The sequence below is a fragment of the Macaca nemestrina genome, chromosome 5, assembly GCF_043159975.1.
Source record: "Macaca nemestrina isolate mMacNem1 chromosome 5, mMacNem.hap1, whole genome shotgun sequence".
In the NCBI taxonomy this organism is placed as follows: domain Eukaryota; kingdom Metazoa; phylum Chordata; class Mammalia; order Primates; family Cercopithecidae; genus Macaca; species Macaca nemestrina.
The window spans coordinates 155,060,561-155,068,830 of NC_092129.1; positions in this window are offsets into that span (position 1 = coordinate 155,060,561).

Consider the following 8,270-nt stretch of genomic DNA (forward strand, 5'->3'; position numbering starts at 1 on the left):
CCTCACAGAAGAAATTCTCCACTTGGTATTGACCACAGCGAGATAACAAGAAAGTCAGCACTGTTTGCACCAAGGAGTTGCTGAAACCTGTTACCCAAGCCACTGCTGCCAATTGCTGGCATAGCCGAGAATGCATGATAACCATGTAATGGAGTGGCTGGCAAATTGCTATATAACGATCAAAGGCCATTACTGAGAGAAGTACACATTCAGTGGATCCTAGACCAAGGAAGATGAAGAGTTGAGCTACACATCCTATGAAGCTAATGTCTCTCTGGTGGCTCCGTATATTTATCAGCATCTGGGGAACAGTGGAAGTTGTATAGCAGAGGTCCAAAAAGGAGAGATTGGCCAGAAAGAAATACATGGGTGTATGGAGTATGGGATCAAGGCAGGATAAGATAATGATGGCTGAATTCCCAACGAGGGTCATTATGTAGAAGATGGAGATGGCCACAGAAAGAGCCATTTCTAGTCTGGGCCATTCAGAGAAGCCCACCAGAATAAAGCCATTGTTGTAATAAAAGGTGTTATTGAATCTTCTCATTGCTGTGATACTATATGCTGGTAATACCAAAGCCAGAATTTTAGAAGCCTGATTATCTTGTGCTTAGAACTAAATATTGGCTCATAAATCTGCATGCAATAGAGAAACTGCGTAAAAGAAAACAAATTCATTAGTGTGTTTGCTCTTATTACCTCAGTAAGAAAAATGAATTTTTAACAATTATATAATCTATATTTTAGTAATCATATTTTAATCCACAATTTTAACTTAGTAAACTCAGAGTTTACTAAGTTTTACTTAGGAGTTTGCTAAGAGTTTACTAAGTAAAGAGGTTTTCAAGAATACAGATAGTAAAGACTTATTACAAAATGTTTGTTATAAAAAGGTATTGGATCTAGGAAGATTAAGGAAAATGGAGACTTCATTGGAGCTCCATTAAATCTCTAATTTACTCAATATGTTTCTTAACCATTCAATTTAATTTATCTTCTTGCTGCTTTTTAGTGCATTTCGATTATAGAATATGGAAATTGCCAGATGAAAGATACTATTGGTTGGGGAAGGTAAATTCTCCTTTCTGCTTATTGTAATTAAGTTAATATGAATAAAACTCCAAGGACTGAAGGCAATACACTCATTAAATTAATTTAGTATTATATTTAGTCAAGAGATTAGTAAGAGTTAACATGACTAGGACTAACAACACATAAAATATTCATTTATTTTGCTTATGTCAAAAACATTTACATTTATATTAAATAATGTATACTTATGAAATGGGAAATGTTCCTTGTCCCCCTCACAGAGTGTGGCTCGCTTCTTCAATGCCCTGCTGCTCAAACTTCTAGGGGAGCTTACAGATGGGCAGGCTGTGGGGCTCCAACCCGAGGGCAGTGTCTCGGAGCGAATGTTTAAGCTGAAACCCCAGTGGACCTGTGTTACAGGGTGCTCTTTCAGTTTGCCATCTATAGGCAGCTTGCGTTAGTCACCTCAATTAGACGCTCTATCTTGAGGCAAGGACAGAGGGCTTTCTGTATCCCAGGTTCCTGCCTTGGTGTACCGGAAGAATCGGATCACACGTGGGCTTGGAGAAGGAGAGTAAAATTTTATTGAGAGGAAGTAGCTCTCAACAAATGGAGCCGGAAGGGAGATGGTCTTCCCCTGGAGTTGGGCTGCTCAGCGGCCTGATCTCCTCTGGCTGCCCTGGCCAAACTCCGCCTCATCCCGCTGATCTGCTGGCGTCGGTCGGTAAGCTCTTCCGCCAGCGTCTCCGCTCGGCGTCCTCTCGACTCCCAGTTGCTTACCCGCTATCCTCGCCATCCAGCAGCTTGTGCCTTCTTCCGCTGATGTGCTCCTCTGACGTGTGGCTCCCTCTGTGTGTGGCCGCTAGGGTCTCAGGTTTTTATAGACCCAGGATGGGGCATGGTGGGCCAGGGTGGTCTTGGAAAATGCAACATTTGAGGACGAAAGCAGGAGCGTCTGTCCTCTCCTAGGTCCATGGGGGTGGAGCCCTGCCTTTCTCTACCCAGTACTTCCCTGCCATATCATTTATGTCAACATGAACTACAAAAATGTTTGTGGTTTCTACGGATGCTCTCACTATTTCTTATTTAGCCACATATCCATGAAGAAAAAGTATCAAAACAGGCTTTCCTATAATCTTCGGTATCACATAATCTTCTGTTTTCTGGGAAAATATGCCTACACAATGGATGTTACATAGCAAAGTGGAAAAAACTGTGAAGCGTACCTAAGAAAATCTGTGGTGTTTGTCTTAGATGTGGTAATTATCAAATATATGATCATTCACACATACACATACATATCAATATACACACATTATCTGCATGCTTCATTTTCATTACGTGTAAAACATATATAATTTAAGTGAGAACGTTTTATTGAAGCTTTGAACTATGTACAATGTATCACATAAATATAAGTATTACTATTAAAGTAGTAATAATTATCATTCATAAAATGATTCTCAGTGAAGGGCTTTTATAGCATTTCATTTTTAAATAATTTTATTTATTTTCAATATAAAGTTGTAATTATTTTTATGCACCTTTTATTGCAAAATTTTTGAACAGTTTTAAGTGAATTCATTCAGGTTTTTACTATTTTTAAACTGATAGATAAAATTGTATGCATTTATGAAAAACATGATATTTTGAAGTATGTATACATTGTGGAATGACTAAATCTAGCTAATAAACATATGCATTACCTTACATGGTTACCATTCTTGTGTTGAGAACACTTAGCATCCATTCTGTCAGCATTTTTCAAAAATACGTTATATTGCTATTAACTATAGTCACCATGTTATACAATAGATCTCTTTAACTTATTCTTCCTGTTTAACTGAAATTTTGTATTCATTAACCAACATCCCTCAGGTTCCCCTTGCCACCCACCAGCCCCTGGTAACTACCATTCTATGAGATCAACTTTTTAGCTTCTACCTATGAGTGAGATTATGCAGAACTTGTCTTTTAATGCCTGATTTACTTCATTTAATTCTCACAAATTAACTAATCATATCCATTTTACGGACAAGGACACTGAGTTTTAGAAAGTTTAAATAGCAGCTGGGCGCGGTGGCTCACGCCTGTAATCCCAGCACTTTGGGAGGCCGAGACGGGTGGATCACAGGGTCAGGAGATCGAGACCATCCTGGCTAACACGGTGAAACCCCGTCTCTACTAAAAACACAAAAATTAGCTGGGCGCAGTGGCGGGCGCCTGTAGTCCCAGCCACACAAGAGGCTGAGGCAGGAGAAGGGCGTGAACCGGGAGGCGGAGCTTGCAGTGAGTGGAGATCGCACCATTGCACTCCAGCCTGGGCGACAGAGCGAGACTCCGTCTCAAAAAAAAAAAAAAAAAAAAAAAAAAAATAGTTTGCCTCCAATCACAGAGGTAGTAAATGGCAGAACAGGCCTCAGACTCCTGGTATACCTCAGAATAAACTCTATGCTTTTAACTATTATTGCATGGAGCCACCAGGATTAATGAACAAGCCTGTGGCATGTGAATAGTTAAGCATTCACTCAGTAAAATGTTTTCTTTATGACATTAGATATTATCTGGTAAACATAAAAATCTGTCATCTCCAGTTATCTGCAAGCCAGAAATTAAGGCCACTCTTCTGTCTCAACTTAGAGATGACAAAGCACATGAGGCAGAGCGGGACTGTGCCCTGGGGGAAAAGAAAGTAACCTGGTTTACAAGCCAGCACAATTACATAATAAAACTAAATAGAAAGTAAAATTGCTGGAAGAATGAAACATTTCAACATAATTTATGAATAATTACTATCCTGAGATCCAATTATTTAAAAATTCTACGAAGTTCATAAAATGAAGTTACTAAAGTCACAACACCAAAAAGATTACTATACAAATAATTCAAAATAAAAAATGTTAAACACCACCAAGAGTTTAAAAATAAAAGAATACTATTTTAGAATGATAATATTTTACCTAGAAATTTCTTCTAAAGAAAATATTCTAGATATGTAATCTGATGCATATAAATATTTACATGCTAGGATATGCATAATTAGTATATTCACATTATTGAAAAATTACATAAAATAATCAATATTTTAGAATAGAGAATTGTTGAATATGTTTTGCTTATCAATAAAACTAATTTTAAATATGTAGTGCCTTTTCATGATTCTCACAATATCTTCGTACATGAAATAGGCATAATATAAAATATGAAGTTTTAAAAATATTGTTGAAATTTATGTAAATATAAGCTTATAAAAGCATGAGCAAATACAACAAAAATGATAATTGGGATTATCTCAGGGTTTGACATTATTACTAATTTTCATTATATAACTGTAGTCTACTTTTCCAAACTTTATTCAGTAATTAGACATTATTTTTTATAATTAGCTAATATAGTAGTTCCCCCTTATCCTCAGAGGATACTTTCCAAGTCTCCTAGTGGATACCTGAAACCACATATAGTACCAAACCCTGTTTTTCCCTATACTGTACATGCATACTTTGATAACGTTTAATTTATAAATTAGGCGCAGTAAGATATTAACAATAATAACTAACAATAAAATAAAACAATTATAAAAGTAAACTATAATAAAAATTATGTGAATGTGCTCTCCCTCTCTTTCCCTCCCTCCCTCAAAATACCTTATTGCACTCTACTCACCTATTTTCAGACCATGGTTGATGGTGGGTAACTGAAACCACATGAAGTGAAAGTATGGATAAGGAGGAATTACTGTATATAATAGATGTTATTGAACATGGCACCTCCTCCAAGCATTAGATTTCTTACTACTGAGTTCTTGTTATAGTGTTTCCATTCCCATACATTATATTTGCTCTTGTGCTTGAAATCTTCCCTCTCCAGACACGATTAAATCATTCCAACAGGCAGTTACTGAGACTGGCGCCTGCATATATTCCATTTATTTCATATCAGTTTTATGCCCTTGGGCAACTGACTCAAGTAACTGTCACATGGAGGTTGTTATAGGGATTCAGTAAGTTGATGTAAAACAGCACATAATTGGACAAAACAAAATTTCGATGCTAAATGGTTGCTTTGTTGTAGTAATTATCTTTCTCTGATGGCTAATACTATTTTAGTTTAGCCATCTATATATTTACAGTTAATCATATTCATAGTACAAATATGTAGAATCATTTGACAGATGGCAAGAAAAAAGTGAAAGTTTAATTCCTTTGGGTTTATGTATTATCTTGTTAAAATTTGTACTGTTCTCTTACATATATCATTGACCATTCATATTGAGATGTGTTTGATATAAATATGAGAATTTTCTTATGGAAAGAATAGATCATTCTACAGTATATGAAAACTTTGATTCATAGGTGGTCATTTGGACAGTGTAGAAGAACTTCAGACCAGAGAAAGCATCAAAGGGAGCAAGGCAATGAAAACAGAAATGAAATAACAAAAACCAGATTTCACCATGTTGTTAATGGCCAGATGTAACTTCTACCACTTTAAAGGATATCATTCACTACTGATTTCAGAGGAATAGAAATAAAGAAAGAGAGAAGCATCCTAATCTTAATTTTGTTATCTGAAAAAAAAAACTATAGGAATAGCTCTTATTATACAAGGGCAGATTTCAAAGATTTGTCATCACATAGTCTAAGCAGAAGGAGTATTCATAAAATATTTTTATATCCTACTTCATCTAAACATATCTCACAACAATAATTCAAGATGTTTTTCTCATGTTTTCTTTAGTAGTATAAAACATCTTTTTTCTTCTTTTCAATACAAGATGACATCATTGTGAGCAAAATGCATGATCAAATTGCTTTTGGAAAGTATATCTCTTTGTACTGTGTATGCTACCCAACTGGTAAAACAGCAAACTCATTTGCACAGTGCATGACAGCAAACTTTCTATACTCTTGTGTGGTGCTGCCAAAATGAATTTATAGTACTTTTAAAACCATTGGTAATCATTTTCAAATTATATATGTGCAGAAATGTGACTCCACAGTAAGTAGGGACTCATCCATTTTATTATTTATGTCACTTCCCAAATCTATAAGCCAATTTTTAAAACCAAATCTACATTTGTGTTAGGGAAAAAAATTGGCTCAGCTTTAGAAGAACTACCCAGAATAATTTTCCTTGTCTGCCAGTTATCTATCCCATAATCAACAATCCTAGAAATTAGGAAAGAAAAATTACCTAAATTCAATATCTTAAATTTAAACATGAGTATTCTTTTTCATTTTACATTGAACAAATTTTATTTTTGATTAATTCATTTTTAAATCACATACCATGATAACATCTTTCTCTCCTAGTCACCTATAGTCTCACCCTCCGTAAGACAAACTCCTTTTTTGTCAAAATGACAATCCTCTAAGCAAAAGTTTCTGTCTCTAAGATATAGAAAAGCATAAAAAGTTAGAGTAATTTTACCTCTTTTAGAACAAGAGTTCCTTGTCCCCTGAAAGAAGTGTTTTCGAGGTTCTGTTGTGCCCCTTACCTCTTAGTTTTGCTAAGTTTTTCTACTTCTAAGGTAATGATTCATGCTCTGTAGTTCTTCCTAGGTCTCATCTTCTTTCTGTCTAAATCTCATCACAATATTGACTACTCATCTTTTGTGCTATATTTAAAAGAATGCAGGGATCCTAGAATATTTTTCTCCTTTACTCCTCAGAGAATAGATCCACCTTAGAATAGAATATGCTAGAAATTTTTACCTTGGGGAGCCAATCTCCCAGTTGCAATTAAGCAGAACTCAGAAATAGGAACTTTAGCCACAGGGAAAAATATAAAAAATAGCATCTTAAATTGCTTACAACATGAATGGATTCTATACAATTATTCCATTCAGCTTTCCTTCCTATAGAATAAATCCTGAATTTCAGATCTGTTTCTTCTCTAGGTTATTTTCTGCCTCTATTATTTATAATTAGATACTGAAACCAATTTATGGCTTCATGGAAAATTCCAAACCCATTCAGAATGCTCTTAATCTCTATTTATTGAAATGTCTTTCTGATAAATCAGTATTTCTTTCAGGGCTTAGTGAGAATTGTGGGCAAAATGTACACTCTCTGGATTGAGTTTTGAATCCATAGTCCTTTTTGATAGAAATATACCCAACTCATGAATCTTAAAATGAATAGGTTTACTTTGTGCTAAGGATCTTTTATTAGAGCTTAATATGAATTACATCATTTAGGTTTTTTCCCAGTGCTTCATCAATGTAGTACACTGTTAAATTTTGGGAAATTTTATCAAACCTCATAGTTGAGAAATGATGTCAGTGTCACTGTATTTTGTATTTAGGTTATCATAAATGAGGTTTATATTCTTTTTTGTATGTTTCAATGCCATTTGCCTATTTATGAAATATCTGCCCATATTTGAAGACACCATTGCTCCCTTTAATCTTGGCTTATAAATCTTTTCTTTGGATATCTGAAAACTCTTTTAGGGAGTTGGCCCTTTACCGTAATTTGCCAATTATAAATATGATTTTTGTGGCTATCATTTATGGTTCAATTTTGCTTAATATGTGTTTTCCACTGAAGTATAACATATACACCAAAATGTAAAAACTATAGAGTTCAATGAATTTTTTAAGTGGATGGAACCCTGTAAACAACACACAAAGAGAGAATATATCACCCAGATCATAAACTACTCCTTGTGCCTCCTCCCAATCACCATACCCTCAAACACTACTGAAAACATAAATTATATTTACCTGTTTTTGAAATTTTCATAACTGAATTTATCATATATATATATGTATAAGTTTGTATTTGGTTTCTTTTGCTAAATGTTATGCCTTTGAGATTCATCTACGTTTTTGCATGTGCCATTTTTCTCATATACTTCTACATTTATGAATATATCACAATTTGTTATTCTTACATTTGGATAATTTCAGTGGGAGGCTATTACAACTAGTGTTTATGTGTACATTCTTGTAACATGCCTTTCAGTGAAGAAATGTATGAATTTTTTGGGCCTATAACTACAAGTTAAAATTTCTAGTTTAAAAGTATAGGGTATATTCCGTTTTAGTAGAAACTGCCAACATGTTTCCAAAGGGGTTGAAATGATTTATACTCCGACCAGCATGTATGAGCATTCATTTCCACTACAGCCTGTTCCCTTGGCAATGCCAACTTTAAAAATATATATATACTTTCTGTTTGATATATAAGAGGTATCTCAATATATTTTCTTGATGACTTTGAGGATAGACAACT